Source organism: Rattus rattus, chromosome 4 (genome assembly GCF_011064425.1).
Source record: "Rattus rattus isolate New Zealand chromosome 4, Rrattus_CSIRO_v1, whole genome shotgun sequence".
Lineage (NCBI taxonomy): Eukaryota > Metazoa > Chordata > Mammalia > Rodentia > Muridae > Rattus > Rattus rattus.
This window is the reverse complement of record NC_046157.1, coordinates 154,215,894-154,234,275: the sequence shown is the minus strand read 5'-3', so window position 1 is coordinate 154,234,275 and position 18,382 is coordinate 154,215,894.

Sequence of the window (18,382 nt, the reverse complement as noted above, 5' to 3'; positions counted from 1 at the left end):
CACGATGCCAGAGACAGCACATATTACACAATGCCGTTATTACCCACGAAGAGGTAGGGTTCTAGGTAGGGTCATTTGTAAGGGCTCCAAAGTGATAACATTGGGATTATTTTTGAGTAAAGATGGTTTGAAAATGAGATTAAGAAATTAATTCCTACTCTGGTGATAACATAGGGTATCACTAACAATTGGAAAGCAGAAGACCATCCTAGCAGAGACAGAATTTCAGAAACTTTGCTGGGTACATGTGTAAAACATAAACCGGGTTTTGTGACTAGCTAACATCCTGTTAGAGTGTTGACCCTGAGAATAAAGACGCTTCAGGACCTACAGATATTTTCTGTGCACATAAAACAGAAGGAAGGCTATATACACTTTAGAGAATCAATTAAGGATGCAAGCTAGTACTACAGAATCACAATTGATAATAATGTACATATATGATTTGTTGATCATATATAAAATTCCAAGTACTAGGGCAGGTACATGTAAAATACTATTCATATTTCCCACAAATCCCTATCAGGCTGGTTCATGTTGCCAACTGGCAGACCCTAAAACCACAGAGGAGACAGGCCTCTGGCATAGTAGGCCTGTGAGTGACTGTATAGAGTAACTTAACCAAGGAGAGAAACACCACCCTTCACTATGTGCAGCACTGTTTCATGGGTTAAGATCCTGAACTGAAAGGAAAAAGCAAGCTGAACAAGAATATTTATCCTCCCCTCTTTCCTGAACAGCTTGCACCCTACAACCACCACCTATGTCTTCCCAGCCATGAGACAATTATCTCTTCAAACCATGCACAAATGTAGACGTTTGTTTCCTTACTGTTGTTTTTATCACAGCAACATGAAAGCTGACAAACTTACTCAATCATGGTTCTTATAATATGACTTATAGATGAGGTTATAGATTATAATATCAGATGGGAATGTCATCCAACAGTTGGTCAATAGGAGAGCTAAGATTACATCTAGATGGCTTTGCTTCTAGACTTTACATTCTGGTGTCCATTGCTGGAAATCAGTATCCACTGGACAATCCCAGTTTTGGTGTTTCCTTGTAAATCCCTGGGTTGTTGGCAACACTCTGTCAACTCTCCATTTCTCCACTGGGAGCAGGGACCTTAGACGGTGTACCTGTGTAAAAACTTGTGTTGCTTTAGGATGGATGTGTGGATGCAAGATGGGGCGACTCAGTAGAAGAAACACACAAGACAGTTTTCAAACAGATTATCTTGACAATCAGAATTGCGTTAGACATAAGAGGATGCTAAACTGAAAACATGAAGAGCTTGTCAAGGTCATGGATGGGTAGCTGTGCAAAAGTTCAAGTGCAGACCTCTTAGACACATCCTACTGACCCAGCAAATGTGCTTTCAAACCTTTTAGGCTCATATTTTCTGGTACAATGGCTGCTACTCATCTCATAGGTGGTAATGCTAATTGAAACCACACCACAGGGCAGATCAAAATAAGCCAGTCCAGGGTTTGCCACAGAAAACGCACCCAGCAGGATGGCCCCTTTGTTCCTCTTAAAGCGAACTAGTTTAAAAAAGGCATTGGCTGCAGATCACTGTCTGTTAATGTATGCAGCCTCTCTCTTTGCCTCTTCACTCTCCGCTATAATATTCTTGTAGGTAAATAAAAGAGCTCCCATTCTCCTGTAAACTGCATAATTGGGTTTAATAGACACACCATTTCTGGGCATGAACGTTTTTTACACTAATAGGATCTGTACTCGCAACGTTTGCAGATCACCTGTGGATAGGCTTGTTAATTAAATGAGTTAGAACCCTGTTTCATTCCACTAAAGCCAGAGTAATTGAAAGCGAGGTAGTTACCACCACAGTAGCCGGCCCCGTCACCCCTTTATTTTGGTAATTATATTCCTGAATGAGCATGTTAGTAAATGCTATGGTTACTTCCTTGACTTTTCTTTATCTTATGTTCTGTGCTATGACACTTCTTTCATTATCACATCCGGTCTAAAAGGATAGAAATTGTCTGTGTCATCATTTCAGTCTTTGTGCCCTGGATGCTCAGGAAAGGGCCAGAAAATTAAGCTAACCCCAAATTTCCAACTGGATTCTATACCTTACTCTATCAAATTTTATATGGATAGGATCACTTGCAGTCTGTGAAGTGTGGCTAGTGACTAATTAATTGTAATGCATAGAGGTCTTTCCCTTCCTTTGCTTAACTCACCTGTGACCATAAGTACACCGAATTCTATTAGATGGAAGGACCTGGAATACTTCAACTCACAGCTAAAACAAATAAAGTAGAAGAGGAATGAAGAAAAGAAAGGGGGAAAATGAATTCACTTTTTTGAAAGTTACATTTTTATCATCTCCTATCATTTCAACTACTACTAAAAACGTCTCCATGGCTGCATTGTATAATTCCAGAATGAGAATGTGAACTCCAGGCTGGTATAATGGTAGTGATTTTGTACGATTGGTTTGGACAATAATAAATATTCTTAATTATCTGCAGTACCATTGCGTGATGGCCCAGTGATCGTTCTTCCACTTATGCATGTTTCCAGGTTTTTCTGAATATGGCCAATAGAACAGAAACACACCTTTGCAATGGGATCACAATGTTGGGACTGTATGCTTCTCTCAATCTATTCTTGTGTACTTTCTACCACCAATATTTGCTAATTTCTTTTCTATTTTTATATCTGTACAGACAAATTTCTAAACATGACTTTCACCAGTAATATGTTTATTTATCAGAAACCTTTGTCACCTGATTTCTATGAATAATCCTATATACACCCAATGTTTATAGGTTTCTGTGTTTTCTTTTTAATGGGAAGTGAGGTTGTTATTTAGTTAGCTATTTATGATGGGAAAGTGGATGTGTGCACGTTTCCACTAAGACTTCTCTGGATTCTCTTTTTGAAAACATTTGAAAGCATCTCAAAAAATTTTAACAATTTTAAGTGTTCATTTATTTTAGCCTTTGGTATTTGTAGTCAGAGTTGACATTTATGTATATTTTATTACATGCATTTTAAACACACTGGATCATTTTCCAATGGATTAATCTTATTTTACATGAATTTTCTCTCTATAGTTGAGGAAAGTTTCTTTCTCTTATAGTCTCTGCTTTCCAACTGCAATTATCTTTCTCAAAGGGTGAAGATGTAGTTTAAATGAATCCAAATCTATGATGAAAGCATAATCAGTTCCTCAGTAAAAGGGAGGGAGAGCAGGGGAGGAAGAAGGAGTGGAAAGAAAAAGAGGAAGAGGGAAGGAGAACCCAGTATGTGTGAGAACAAAAATTCATTGTGTTCATCACTATAAAAAATAATTATCAACAAAACTGTCCTAGTCTCTCCCATGCCATTGGAACCATGCCAATACCATAAGCCACTTCAGCAAGTCTACTTAATTCTGCAATGCACACTTATCCAAAAACATTTTTGTTCGTAGTCTATCCTGATTTGGTAATATGCAATTAGCGAAAATGACCGTTTTAATATAGAACAATTTCCTTGTGAATTATACAGTAAAAATATTTGAAACATATTAAAATCAAATAGATTTAGAATGATTATAGTTATAAATTACTGTAATTTGGTCTTACTCTGCTAATTCTAAAAGACTGCACAGCCATTTAGTAATTTCCGTTCTTTAAATTTCTCATAATGGGATTAAAACAAAGAGAAAAAAGGAATCATCATATTCCCTTCTAACTCTTCCCCTTCTCTTGCATATTCTCTTTCAATAAGTAAGCCGTTCCTCTTCCCATTATCATCAGGGACACTCAGGAATCGGCCCAGCTTCTCTTCTTTACTCACCATATCAACATTCATAACCATAGCACACCCTCTCTCATAAATACCTAAGACTCCAACAGGACCACTTATGTCCTCTGCCACCTGCTGTGCACTGAAACATGCCCTGTGCATAACACCGAAACTTCCTTGTGAGACGTGAGGCCCAACAAGATTTTATCATAGGTTATATTTCAACACGAAACCCATCAGTAGATAAAATATAAGAATTATTTAGTGTAAATACAAATTCTGACTAGGTACATGAAGTCTTTCCTGCATGAGCAGTTCCTGACCAGTACCTGTAGTTTCATCTCACAACACTGAGCAAAGTTAGTCTTGTTTTTCAAGCACGCCGCCTGCACCAAGAATAGTAGGCTCTTGTAGCTACCTTCTTCTGCTCAATGCCATTCCTCTGTCTGGAATACACTTCAGTAACTTTCTTTGTTAGTTCTTCCTCACCCTTTGTAATTGATGTTCCTCATATTCTCTTTCAGGAAGCTGTTTGCTAAAGGAACAATAATTCTGATTTTGGCTAAAATGATACAATGCTACTCATGGTTATCAAAATTGCAGGATTTTAGCAGGAAATAGGATCAGGCTTGTCTTTAAATACAACGAACACAAGTGGAATTTATAGACAAGAAGCAGAAGGAGGTGGTCAGTGGATGTGACATTATAAAAAGGAGAAACCCAGAAGTGAGTCTTATAAAATTTACCTAATAAGAGTCCTGACAAAAGCCATTTGGCCTATACATTCATAGACAGAAGATAAGGACCATGAGCAGATAGGAGGGATGGTTATGTGTTGGGGGTGGGAGGATGGTGTAGTGGGTTGCTGTCAAGAATGGACTGATTCAGCCAAGACAAGATGAGGACCGAAGGAAACCTCAGCTAAGAGGAATGGACCAAGGAAGGAGAGGTTCTTTGGTGTTTCTTTCAAGACCACCACAGAATGTTGTCTTCTACTGTGCAGTGCTCTGGACTAGGATAACCTAAGACCCTCTGACCTGTTGGTTACCTTGTGCTTTATTATTGGTATTTAATCTTTCATGTTGTACGGGAGCTATTAGAAGAAAGAATTTTGACACATATCTCTTGAAGTCTACCTGGAAGCTTGTCCTTTCCTTTATGGATGAATTTCTAAGAAAAGTACAGAAAAATGTCAGTGACTCTGAGCAACTTCATTTATTCTTCCATCATGCTTGGATGTCCTTGGTAACAGAAGGAGGATACAGGGGAGAATGGGGCATCATATACTCCGTGATATATTTCATCTGTGACCTGTGATAATGCCCAAAAGTGAGGAGTGAGGTGTCCTTATGTCGGTGGACTGACTTTTCTTTGTTTTTATTGTATTTTCATATGCTCATTAGATTTTACACATTTATATACATTTTAGCTAACATTTTTAAATAATTCTAAAATCAGCATTTATTTCTTAGAGGTTGATGGATATGTGAATAATAAGTTCTAGCCTGAATAATTCATCCATGACATTTATTCTTAGTACTTTATATTAGTGTAAAATTTAAGAACCAATTTTGAGGCAACATCTGACTTAAGACATAGAATCCAAGCAGCCATGCCATCTTCACCATCACGTTCTTTTTGCAAAATGAAAGAAATCCCATTTCTTACTTTAAAAAATGTTCTACCGAAACATGTGTGGTAGATCAGCTACTCCTTTATTTAAACTGCATCCCAAATTTGTGACTCTACCAAATTCAATTTCTGTCTCCTAACAATCTTCCTCTAGAAAAGTTTGCTGTTTCGGACTATGCCTTTAAGCACCTATGGGAATGGAAATTAAAATAATATGAAGGTAGCCATTGATGCTCAGCAGAGGGGAGTGAATGTGTGTGGGTGAGCAACACTGTCAGTGTAGCAGCTGGTGCTCGAGGGTTTTCAGGGCAAGAAGAAGCCATTGCTGAGGAACACGCGTTAGTTGACTGCTTTGACCCATAACAAAGAAGTCACAGCCTCTGGAGGAAGGAGGACAAGGAACACTCAGAGCTTGGCATCATATGACAAAGTTGCACTCTGCCTCAGGAAACTGAGACTGTAGGCCTTGCATGTGGGCTAGAGTTATGAAGAACGAAGAGTCCCTCTTTAAAATTCTGCCCAGGGAATGATCAGGTAATGAACCCAAGGAACTACTATAATAAACCAAATGGAATGAAGATTTGTGACTTACAAGAAAGTATAAGGAAAGATTTTTATATAAAGAGGGGCTAGCACTATATAAATATTTAATCATATATTTGTATGTATGAGAGATCAAATATCCTTAATATTAACCAGCACACAAACACGACTAAATGGAGTCACGTTATCTTGTACATGTTTTGTAACCTGATTCAATATTTAACTTGGGAAGTCTACCATGACACTAAGTAGAATAAGTGCAGATGTGTCTAGTTAATTTCATGTCTGTCCACTAGTTGTTCAGGTCTAAAACTTATGTGTGGCATATGCATATATGTAAACATGTGTATGTGTAAGTGTGTATGTGTGAGTGTGTGTGAGTATATGTGAGTGTGTGTGTGTGTGTTGTGTCCATATGAGCGCATGCATGCACATACCTTTCATGTGACACACATAGAGGTCAGAGATCTGGTGTCTTCTATCACTCTCCACGTTTTATTTTGAGAGAGTCTCTTCACTGAACCAATAGCTCATGACAGATAGACAGGTTGACCAGCATTCCCCTGGTATATTACCATCTCCAACCCCCCCCCATCCTCAGCATGGTGCTTACAGATGTCCTTTGCCATATTTTGAAATGTTTTATTCAGACAGATAGATTGTTTCAAGATGCTTCAGTGTTGTCCTTATTGCTTTCTTCCGTAAAAAGAAAAAAATCAGTGCAGGCAGAATCCCTTGCAAATTTACAATGCTTAAACACCGGCGAGAGTTTGGAACAGCTTAGTTACAAATGTGCCCCTTCCCTTCCAGCAACCCCTTCCTATTACAGCTTTGTCTCTTACTCGGAAATCTCCTTCAAAACAGATTGCACTATGTGCTTTAATAACTTCAGGACAAATAATTATCACCAGAATGGGGATTTCACCACTTATTGTTCATCACAGGCACTGAGAACCTCAATTTCTTTGAAGTTTCCTGTGGATAATGCTCTATGTCATCAGGACTAGTTAGTAATCGGAGCATGACCAAGGTCACTTGAAGGTTTCTTTGATGCAAACATTCCTCAATTGGGAGCTAAAATGATCTTGGCCCTTCTGAGTGTGCATTGCCTTTCTGACGAGTGGAGGGGACGACATAATTGACTCTTAAATTCATGGAGCCTTTTGCACATGGGGGAAATGTGGATGGGGCACAGGTGATCTGCAAGCCGTCTACAAGTCAGTACATCAAAGTCTGTCTAGAGACTTCACACAAGGCTTTAATTTTCTTTTCCTTTCCTTTTTCTCTAAGACTTTGTTCATTCTTTCATTTAAAAAAATTGTTTTCCCTTAAATGGAAAGGAATGTCAGAAAGGCCATAGTTTAGATCATTGGATATTCAGCACTACAAGTCTTTCAAAAGAGATCCACGTAAGGCATGCCAGATGAAGGAGCCTTCTAACATTGTCTCTCCAAGTTGTACTTGATGAAGTCATTTAGGAACTCTAACTTTTGTTCTTTGTAGTTGTGACAAATTACGTATATGCGTAGCATTATTAAATGGTGCATTTCAACTTGAAACCAACAAAAGATTAGGAAGCTTAGTATCAATCACCTGTTTTTCTCTCCTCTAGTTTCGGAAGCTGGGAAGTCCACCAGGATCAAGATGCCAACCACAAAGAAGTGATTGGCAGGATCCCACTCTCTGTTTCCCAGATGACTAATGTTGCTGCATATTTCTATAGAAGAGAGATCGGCTCTCTTGTGTTTCAAGTCAAAGCCATATGCATTTCTAACCAGAAAAGTTACATTTGAAATACAGAGGGATGATTTCTCTAAATGATTATTTTTACATACATTTCAACTCCTATTTTCCTTAAAATCCGCATGTTTAGAAATACATCTGGGAAAAAAAAAGATCCCAGAAGAATAATCGCTGAGTGACTTGTCCATGCAAAAGACAACAGTTTCTTCAGTTAAGAGGTCTTTGTTCTCAGAGACTTAATGCATCTGGTTTCTGGAAAGCAAACTGCTTGGAGTAACGACATAGCAGAAGGAATCAGTAAACAGAAAACGGAGTAGAACAGATTTCTAAAACAGTTCATTAGGCATCCCTGGAGTCTACAATTTCTGGGCATTAATTCCCAGAAATTATAGCAGCGATGCTGCCAAGAAAATCCATGATGCTCTTTGGAATATTTCATAAGGGAACCTAGATATCCAAAGTATATTTTACTGAAAGAAGGGAAGAAAAACAGAATGAAGCTTTGGATTTTGCCTAGAACAAGAAATTTCACTTTTCCTTAGGGATCAGTAAAGAGGAATGAAACAACTTATTTATTTTTCCAACCAGGAAATCTAAATATAGCATGCGTTTTACAATCACTTCATTTTTCAAGTCTTGTCTTACAAATTGTTAGTTAGGATGGCTACTGTGTAGAATTCTGAAGTTCCTTATCATGTAAATTCACTGTCTTCATCCTATGGCTCCCTGGTACCACCATGCAGGGGGGATTCTGTTCACTGAGCCTTGCTTCTATTGGGCTAATCCTCCATGCCAGAGACAGATCTGAGTGGTCAGCTACATGGGGCTACTCAATTTCTAACAGTCCTTTAATGAACTGTAAATCTCTGTACGGAATAATTATTTATGCATCTGGCTTGTGATGGGCATGCACTTTTCAAGAACAATAATAAAGATACATTTGCCTTTTCTAGCCTCTGTAACTTTTGATTAGTCTTTGCTTTTTAGTTCTGGCTCGTGGGTGAGGCAAACGTTTACCTTCTTAAGTTTGTATTATCAGAAAATTTCCCACAGTCTTTTGTTTGATGGTGGGAGCCCCTCGGTGCCATCCTTGAATGCCTTGATATTTCTTGAATCATCGCCCAATAGGAGGATCGGGTGCATTTTATCTTATTTTATTGGTTTGTTCATCTTTCATTTTCCACAGTGTCAACCATCAAACCCAGGGCTCAGGCATTCTCAGAGAGGACGCCACCACTAGTTATTACCAGCAGGCAGTACCACAGCAGTGCCTCCCACCACTGAGCTGCATCATCCCTGGGCATCATGTCTCCAAGCTGTAGTTGGCAAACTAATTTAGGTACACTAGCTTTTATTCCTTATATTTGTAACAAATTGTGTGTGCGCAGAGCATTACTGAACGCAATGCATTTAACACCTCCAATACAGAGTGGAAGCCTTTGAGAGTGGAAGCCTTTGAGAGTCAGAATTTTAAATGGATAGGCAGGGGGTGTCACATGTCTACCTCCACCCCCAAACTGCCTGCTGAGTTGTTTGCCGTTTTGTTGCTGTTACTGCCTCCTCCTTTCTGCAATACTTACGAGCAGAGCATAGTCTGTGATTAAGCATCTGGGTTCTTAAGTTCTGAAGTCTGGCGTTTTTTTTTTTTTTTTTTTTTTTTTTTTTTCATTTGACTACTACGTATTGCTTATGAGCTGTAGCTGCACAAACAAAACAAAATAGCTTAACCCCTCTGTTACTTTGTTTTACCATTTCAAGTTTTTAGTGGTGGTGGTAGTGGTGGTGGTGGTGGTGGTGGTGGTGGTGGTGGTGGTGGTGGTGGTGGTGGTGGTGGAGGTGGTGGTGGTGGTGGTGTTGGTGGTGGTGGTGGTGGTAGTGGTGATGGTGGCGATACCTTCCTGAGAGCTTTGTTGCAAAGATTGACTGGGTTAGATAAGTTAACAAGTACAAGGAACTTAGACTAGGACCTAAGAGAGTGTTTATGCTCTGTGCCGTCTTAGTGTTAATGTCCAATGGCTCTGTGATAACTAGCGATTTTGCTTCTGAAACCTGTGGTGCTTCTAGACTACGTCTTGTCATCACACTTTTGAAGACACATCTTGATGAAGCCTAAACGTTAGATTTCAAAATTTACATCTGAATCCTGGATACCATTGGTAATTAGTTTGGAATTTTTTTTCTTATTTTAGAAAAGTTGCAGATGTGGACACCCATTTTTACTGATTTTCTCTGTCCTGTAGAGCATCATGGTTGTACCCCTAGGTCGAGCTATGTAGATGTATTCAGGAAGATGACAAGTCTGTAGAGTCAGCTTAGAGTTGCTGTTGGATTTGTTGCTTCATTTATTCGTTGACACTGAACAAGGATTCTGGTAACAGTGGATGTTAGGGCTACCGGGTGATGTTGTGACAGCTCCACCTGCCACTGTTGACATTCAGGATTCAGGATCTGATGTTCCTTTTTCTGGCACAGCTGCTGTTCCAAGCTACAGGGACGTGAGCATGTGCTTGACACTTAACGCAGAGGCTTGCAATGCGCAGCCAGAAATAGATCTTGTGTAATCAGAAAGCATATATGTTTCACGGTATTTAGAGACACAAAAAAATATACAACATAGTCCACCGACTGAATCGGAAAGGCTTAGAGGCTAAGCTATGTGTGAAGCGCTCTTGGAAACATTTACTGTAGTGTTGGACTAAGCCTGTTGTGTTTCCTCCTTGTATTCTACCTCTGATACCCATACTAAGGAGGAAGCACACAGTGCCTCAATCCTTGTTAACAAATTGAAACTAAAAGTTGCATGTAGTTTAAGAGATTAATGATATGAAAGTGGAACATTGAAAAGCATAGATGATTAGAAATGGGTAGAGGCAGTGTAGTAAGATGATGTACATGCTTAGAGCATCTCAGTGATGTCACAAGTCTATTTAAACTCAGTGGTATGCCTTGCGAATACAAACGTCTCAAGAAATTCTTGCATAAATGACTCATTCGACTTCGGACATTGTCTTGGTATGCCAGTATCCAATAGACCTATGAAAGAATAGGTTAATTCAGTGAAATGAAATACCCACATTGCATAAGGTTTATCCTGTAAAGTCATTCAAAGTGCGGTTTAGAGAACACATTTACATGTACTTACCTGTACTCTTTGCACATTTTCTGAGTCTTCACATAGGTCTAAAGATGGTGCTGTGTGTGTATGTGCTATTTAGTTTTGTCAACCTGATTCTAGCTAGGGTCATCCAGAAAGAGGGAACTTCAACTGAGGAGGAATTTTTCCCATCAAATTGACCTTTGGCAAATTTGTGCAGGTATTTTCTTGATCAATAATGGATGTAGGAGGGCCCTTCCCACTCTGGGTGGTACTAATCCTGGGTTGGTCCTGACTTCCTTTTAGTGATCTACTGCGATTCCGACGCACAAACCCAATACATTCTTTTTTCCCAAGTTGTCTTTGGTTGTGCTGTTATCACAGCAATAGTCTCTCTCTCTCTCTCTCTCTCTCTCTCTCTCTCTCTCTCTCTCTCCTCTCTCTCTCTCTCCCTCTCTCTCTCCTCTCTCTCTCTCTCTCTCTCTCTCTCTGTGTGTGTGTGTGTGTGTGTGTGTGTGTGTGAGAGAGAGAGAGAGAGAGAGAGAGAGAAACCAAGAGATACAGTATTCTGATTCATAACTTGAGAAAACCCAAGAATTCTGAATTTTGCTAATAAAAACATAATCATACCCATGTCTAGTGGCTACCACTGCTACAATTTTGCTTTCAGTTTTGTCTTATGTCTCCAAACCCTTAATTCCTGACTGTTTGGATAGTGACCCATTAACAATGCTTATCCCATTCTATTTTACGGGACAGTCTCGAGGAGATGCTGTTGGTGCTAATATTGCAATACATATTTGCAGCTCTACCTTGGTGGTTGGCATGCGATGGCAAGAGACTGCTTTTCCAGTTCATCTCATTACTCAGTGCATGATTAAAAAAAAGACAAAACTTAGTTAATATGAAATTTATAAAGACTTCTATGTTATTAGGGTTACTTTAAACCATGCTAAAATTGGAAACGTTAACCCAGCCTCTTCCCTTTGAACAAATTGGCATCCCATATTTACTTTCTTTACTTATCGGATAGTAAAAGGCCAAATGTATCAATCCAGTCTCTCTGTAGGGAGTCCAATAGTCAACATTGACGTTGTATTATAAAATTAAGGACATTGTTTACTAAGGACGGCATCTCTGGAGGTGATACGGTCTAAGGAAAAGATCCGGCTTGCGGGCCAAGCTTTATTTACTTTATGAAAAGAAGCCATAGCTCATAACCCTCATAGTTCCCAAGCCGACAAATGTAAGTGATTTGCTGTTGAATTGCATCCTTCCCATTCTTGCTTTGAAGCTACTCTGAAATTTTTTCTGAAAAACCCAGAGTAACCCTGTGCACAAAAACAGGAGGGGGCATATTTCGCAGTAAGAGGGCTTTAAAAGTCAACAAATTAATTTGCGTTCCCATTCCAGCTGTGCCATTCACCCCCTACTCCAGCTCTGAGCTGTAATTAAATACATGTTTTCATAATAAAAGCAATCTTGTCCTGGTGCCTCCCCAGATGCACATTCTGACCCAGATTCCCATTATGAATCACAACTGTCACATGTGTTTGAAATCGGCTTCATTTCCCCTTCTGCTTCCCACCCCTAGCTGCTGAAGAGTCTCACCGTGGGATTTCAGTCATTTTCTTGTTGTAAGTTCCGTTTTTCATTTTTCTACAAAATTACTTAAAGTTGTTTACATAGAAGATATTTTGATTGTATGATTACTACTCCCTAAGCCCCCCATATTCTTCCCACCCCCATACTCATTCAGCTTCATGTTCTATCTTTACACCAAACCAGTATAAAACATAGATCAATATAAAGCATAGATCATAGGTCAGAAACACACAGAAAACTAACACGATGAAAAGTTCCCAACAATTCATTATAAACTAAAAGTGTGTGTGAGCACACAGGATGCCATTCACCCCTATAAACACACACACACACACACACACACACACAGAGAGAGAGAGAGAGAGAGAGAGAGAGAGAGAGAGAGAGAGAGAGAGAGAGATTGAGATTTTGTGTTGGTCCCATGGGCTTGCCCTGGACTACAGTTGGTATGTGGTTGATATGCATAGTGGCACTGCATTGGAGGAAACCGATTCCCCCTTTCCCAGGAGATACCAATTATAAATAGCTTTTCGGTTAGGGGCGGGACTTTGTGTCCACTTCCTTTCTCTGTCTTAGGATGTTGTGTGGTTCGAATCTGTGCTGGTCTTATGTGTGCTGCCATAGGTTCTGTGAGTTCATATGTGTATCAGCTCTGTTGAGGATGGAAATCACTGTTTCCTTGGAGTTCCTGACTCCCTGTGGGTGTGAGAATCTTTCTGCCTCCTCCTCTACATAGATCTCTGTGCTTTCAGGGGAGTGATTTGCTAAAGACATCCCATTGACGTCTGAGTTCTCCAAAGTCTCTCACTCTGCCCACTGTCCCATGATTTATCTTTTCCTTATAGATTATTTAGAGAAAGTATTTAACTTGTGGGCTCTTTAAAATGGGTGCCCCCCCTTCTTTTACACAAAGAGACCGTATCCGAGAATCCAATAGTGAAAGCGAGAAATCAAAGAATCCTGTTTTACATATCATTGAACAGTCTGATAGGGATGCCGCGGAGAGGCAGGCCCTTGCCTTCTGTGATCGTCAACCTTCACTGCCAACTTGACTAGATCGAGAGTGGGACTCTTCTCAACTTTTGGGTTGTGACCTCTGTGGAGAGAGAATGGCACTTTCATCAGGGTTGCACGTCAGATAACCTACATACCACATTTACATTGCTGATGACAGTAGCAAAATGATTGTTACAAATTAGGAACAAGAATAATTTTAGAGTTGGGGATTACCACAACATGAGGAACTATATTAAAGGGGAGCAGCATTAGGAAGGTTGAGAAGCACTGAACTAGAGCACTAAGGCATGGCTTTGGGTGTGCGTAAGACCATTTCCAGAATCTTTTAACTAATGGGGAGAGATCCTTCTGGATGTGTTTATAAAAAGATAAAGGAGGGTACATGTTCTATGGAGGTATAGTGAGGTATGGAGGAAGGAGTTGCTTCAGTCGGCCCATGTCTAGGCATCCCTTCTCCCTGAGGGACCAGCCACACGATGGTATAATATAGAATACAGTTTATTCAGGGCATGGGGAAGGGAGTCAAGAGGGTAGTAGAGGGAGGCAGAAAGAGAGAGAGAGAGAGAGAGAGAGAGAGAGAGAGAGAGAGAGAGAGAGAGAGAGAGAGAGAGAGGGTGTGCATGAGCACATGGAGGCGGGGAGAAGGGAATGGGAAGAGAGGGTAGGCGAGGGAAGGCAAAACCAAGAGCAAGAGCAAGAGATCAGGAGAGAGAGGAGGAGGCAGGAAGCCCCTTTTATAATGAGTCAGGCACAACTGGCTGTTGCCAGGTAACTGTGGGGCGGAGCTTAGACAAAATGCTAACACTTACTGAATTTGGAGGCTCCATCCTGTGGCCTAGAGTCCTGGACTGGAAAAAAACCACCTGAGCACCAGCATCCATCCCAACATCCATCGGGGCTGCCTGACTCTGGAAATTGGACTTGTCTATTTTATTTCATTTTTTGTGCTTCTGCCATCGAGACTCCTTATCGTGGGACAGTGCATCCTTTCATAAATTATGAGTCAGATTAGGCTCTTTGTCCCTCAGGGTGCCTTTCTTAGGGATTTCGTCTCAGCAACACGGAAGGTAACTCAAGTGCCTAGAATGCTCAAGGTCCTAGGTTTCAGAATAGCTTATCATTTGAATAATCAACTATCTCATTTCAATTGAGGTGTTGAGTAAGTGTGGGCCTTCCCCACCATGTTCGATCCTTCTGGGAAGGCATAAGCTGATGCCAGTCCAAGGCTAAGTTTTCTTCTGATGTTGGAATCCTCCCTTCCTCTACAGTTCTGTTCATGTTCTCTTTTGTGCTACTCTTGACATCCAGGTAGCCCCCAAACTGGATCCTCCATGTTAGAAGTAAACTGCACCGTAGCCATTTCTTCTGGGATGGATTCATTCCCGTGCTCATTGGCTGCCCCCTCTCTTACAGAGTCCACCCTCCAATGACATTCTTTCTGCTAAATCATTTGCCCTTCAGCTTCTGTCTTCCAATCCTGTTGGCACATCCTTTACAAAGGTTTCTCCCCAGCACTTAAAGAACAAGACCTCTTTCAAAGTATTCCTATCAAGTTCACAGAGGATAATGACATAATTTTACAGATGGAAATCTGACGACCAGAATCATATCTAAAGCTTAACTTTGTTCCAGGATATGTCTCTACTCTCATTCTTTCCTTGAGGTCCCAGAATTCTCTCAGTCTTAGCGCGCCCTCCATGGCAGGCGCCTGCTCTAGTGCTCTGCTTCTCTTGAGAATTGCATAATCCTTCTATCCAATTAGACACACTATCTGTTATTTCATTTGTAACTGCCCTCTTTCTATATATAACGGGTGTCTTTCTTGCTCAGCCCGTTCACATAGACTATGAGAAGACACTTCTTTTTCACCTCACTTTTTTTTTTTTAAGAAAAATGGCTTTAAAATGTAAATCAATGGCTCCCTGATGTCTTCAGATTAAAATGTGAATTTTTGGCTTGATTGACATATAAATCTCTTTGATCTTACTTAATGGTTTTAGCTCTTTCTAATCCTTCTATCAAAGCCCTTAGTCTAAGCTTTTCTTAATGCCCAACTGTACAGAAGGGCAACTTCTTTCCATATTTTTACAGTCCTTTAATATTTTTACAGGGCTTTAATTTCTCTGTATCCTCACCCACACATATTTACTAACTCATATCTATTGTTCGTCCTACATACTTATTAACTTTTATTTTAGCCTTAATCCTGAGTGTGGCATGGTACTTCATTAAGATTTGAGACTGCAGTTCTCTAGCAATGCTATTCACTTTAGGTGGTTATCTCTTCAGATGTTTAATTGACAGTTGTATTGAGTGATGGCTAATTTGGACTTACAACTTGACAGAATTTCAAGTCATGTATGAATATGTGTATGTATGTGTGTATGTATTTATGAATGTGCATGTGTGTGTATGTATATACATATACAGAGTTGATCTCTAAGGACTTTCTATGTAGTCTCTGTAATAGACTGTTATTAGACATGGGACATGCAAATATGTTCACTCATTCTCTGTTGTTGCTTCAATTACATGTACTGGGAGTTTTAATTTTGGTAATGTCGAGTTTATCTGTCTTTCCCCTGGTTACTTTTGGTTCAACTCGTTTAAAAATGAGTTGCCTACTCCCGCCCACAAAGCTTTCAGGTCCTATTTTCTTGTAGGTGTTTGTAGTAGTTAAGTGAATTGAAGAAGCCTCTGTCCTTCTACCATGCCAGCCCCTGGACTGGGACTCTGGTTAGGCTTGACAGCGAGTACTTTTACCCAGAGTCACTGCACGGCCTTCTTTCTTAGAAAGCATCGGCCTGCGCCTGCGCCTGCGCCTTCAAGTGCTTCCCTCTTACTGTTTCATAGGTCCACGTCTGACATCGCATGATATTGGCCCATCGATTACTGATTTCTGTATTGTGCGAGATGTAGGGATCTAGCGTGATTTTATTCTTCCTGCCCAGTCTGTGAGGTTCTCATTTCTATTCTATACTCAACATCCGTACTCAGAACCTCTAGTATCAACTTAGATATAATTTGTCAAATCACTCACTTTTGTCTTCTCTAGGTCTTCGGGGAAAGCAGAATGCATCTCGGGAGCTTTATATCGTCTTATACAGTTTGGGGGAGCCTGTAATAAATTCATATCAATCTTCTTTTAAAGGTTGTGTCTAATAGCCAGTAAAAGTGGCCATGGTTGGAGAGCTGGAGTGAACTTGCCATGACCTGGCAGTATCTGTCAGTCTTTCACTTTCAACTGATTTGTACGTTTGACTTATATGAAGTACTCAGCCCATGCAACATTGCCTAGGGACGTGGGCTTCCCCCAGGAGACTTCCCTTTTTGGTTATCCAGTACCAGTGGTCAGCTGTAGGGTCTATTCGCTTCTAAACCTATTCTGCCAGCTTCCTTTTTAATTGGTAAATTAATTCATTCACATTCGATTCCTGATGAGGCGCGCTCTGCATGGCACATTTTGCTGCTTGATGTGCATGTTTTATGTTAATGGCGGATTCATAATTCACCTACCACTGCTGTCTTTGTCTCGAATGTATTTTCCAGCAGCTTACTTTAGTTATTTTGCTCCTTTTATGTTATAAATTTCTGTCTTTAATCCCTGGTTGGATTCAGCACGACCTTTGGATTAATAAACTAATTTCAATAATACACGTAACTTTTAGTGGTTTGGATACAATGTTCTTATTTTATGTTATTTTTATTACAAACTATTTCTTATACAGTGTATCCTTATTAACCTAGACTGTTCTCATATTGTGTAGTTGCAATAAGTCAGAAGAGAGAGAAAATAAGAGAGTATTTTTGTAGTTGTTTTTGATGAAAGGACTTAAGGACTGACCAGATGGCTCACTTACAACCAAGCCCGAGGACGACGTGAGTTCAATCCCCAGGTCCCACATGTTCGAAGGAGAGAACAGACTCCCACAAGTTGTCCTCTGACCCCCCACAGCTTTGCACTGACACGTGCCCCTTGACACAACACACGCTCTCACACAAAATGAATAAGTAAATGTAATATTAAAAAACCTATTTGCTATCTTTTGTGTACATCCCCATGGAGCAGCTGCGCATGCTCCTTGTTTTGTTATGTGGTCTGTATGACAGTCCACAGTTATTTCATTTGAATTCCAATGTCAGCCAAGGGTGAATGCTTAGGGACCTCCTCGGTCTTTCTGACCATGTACGCAGACACATGTAGCCCGCACATGACCTCGCAGGTCTTCAGGAACATGTCAGGGCTTCTCAAAGTCTCTGGGGCATCTCGTGCATAGTACTTCTCCCTTTTAAGCTTCTGTCGAGCCGATCATTTGCCTTGACTTTTATCCATTGCCGCAGGCGGCTGTGATTTAAACCGTCATAAAGGCCCTCTCCTCTGAGATGTGGAGCAGTGTGTGAATTCTAGTAAGTTTGATTAGAGACAAACTTTCTGAGTGAGGCTTTCCAGGAATTCATAGAATGGTCCAAATAATGTCAATCGTTTGGAAGTAATATCTGTTATCCTTGACATGCCAGGAATTGAGCTGTCACAGGTTATAATGGCTACTTGAGAGTTGGAGAACTGTATACAAACCAAACATGCAAAGGCAGAAACATGGTTTGCTGTTTGTATTCGTTTTTGTGGGTATTTTTTGTTTTGCTTTGATTTTATTGAACATTACCCTGGCTACCTACAATAAGTCTTTAGTACCACCTGCCCTCCTGAAAAAACAAAACAAAAACCAACTAAATAACCAGACAAACAAACAAAAAATTCAATTCTTGATAATGTTATTGATGTGTATTAATTAACTAATTAATTAAATGTTTTAATGAAGAAGTAAGGTTTTTTTTTTCCAGAGCTGAGGACCGAACCCAGGGCCTTGCGCTTGCTAGGCAAGCTCTTTACCACTGAGCTAAATTTCCAACCCCAGGAATAAGGTTTTAAAAGCTCTTACTAACCTATTCCTACTAAATCCAAAATATGTTTTAGAAAAAATT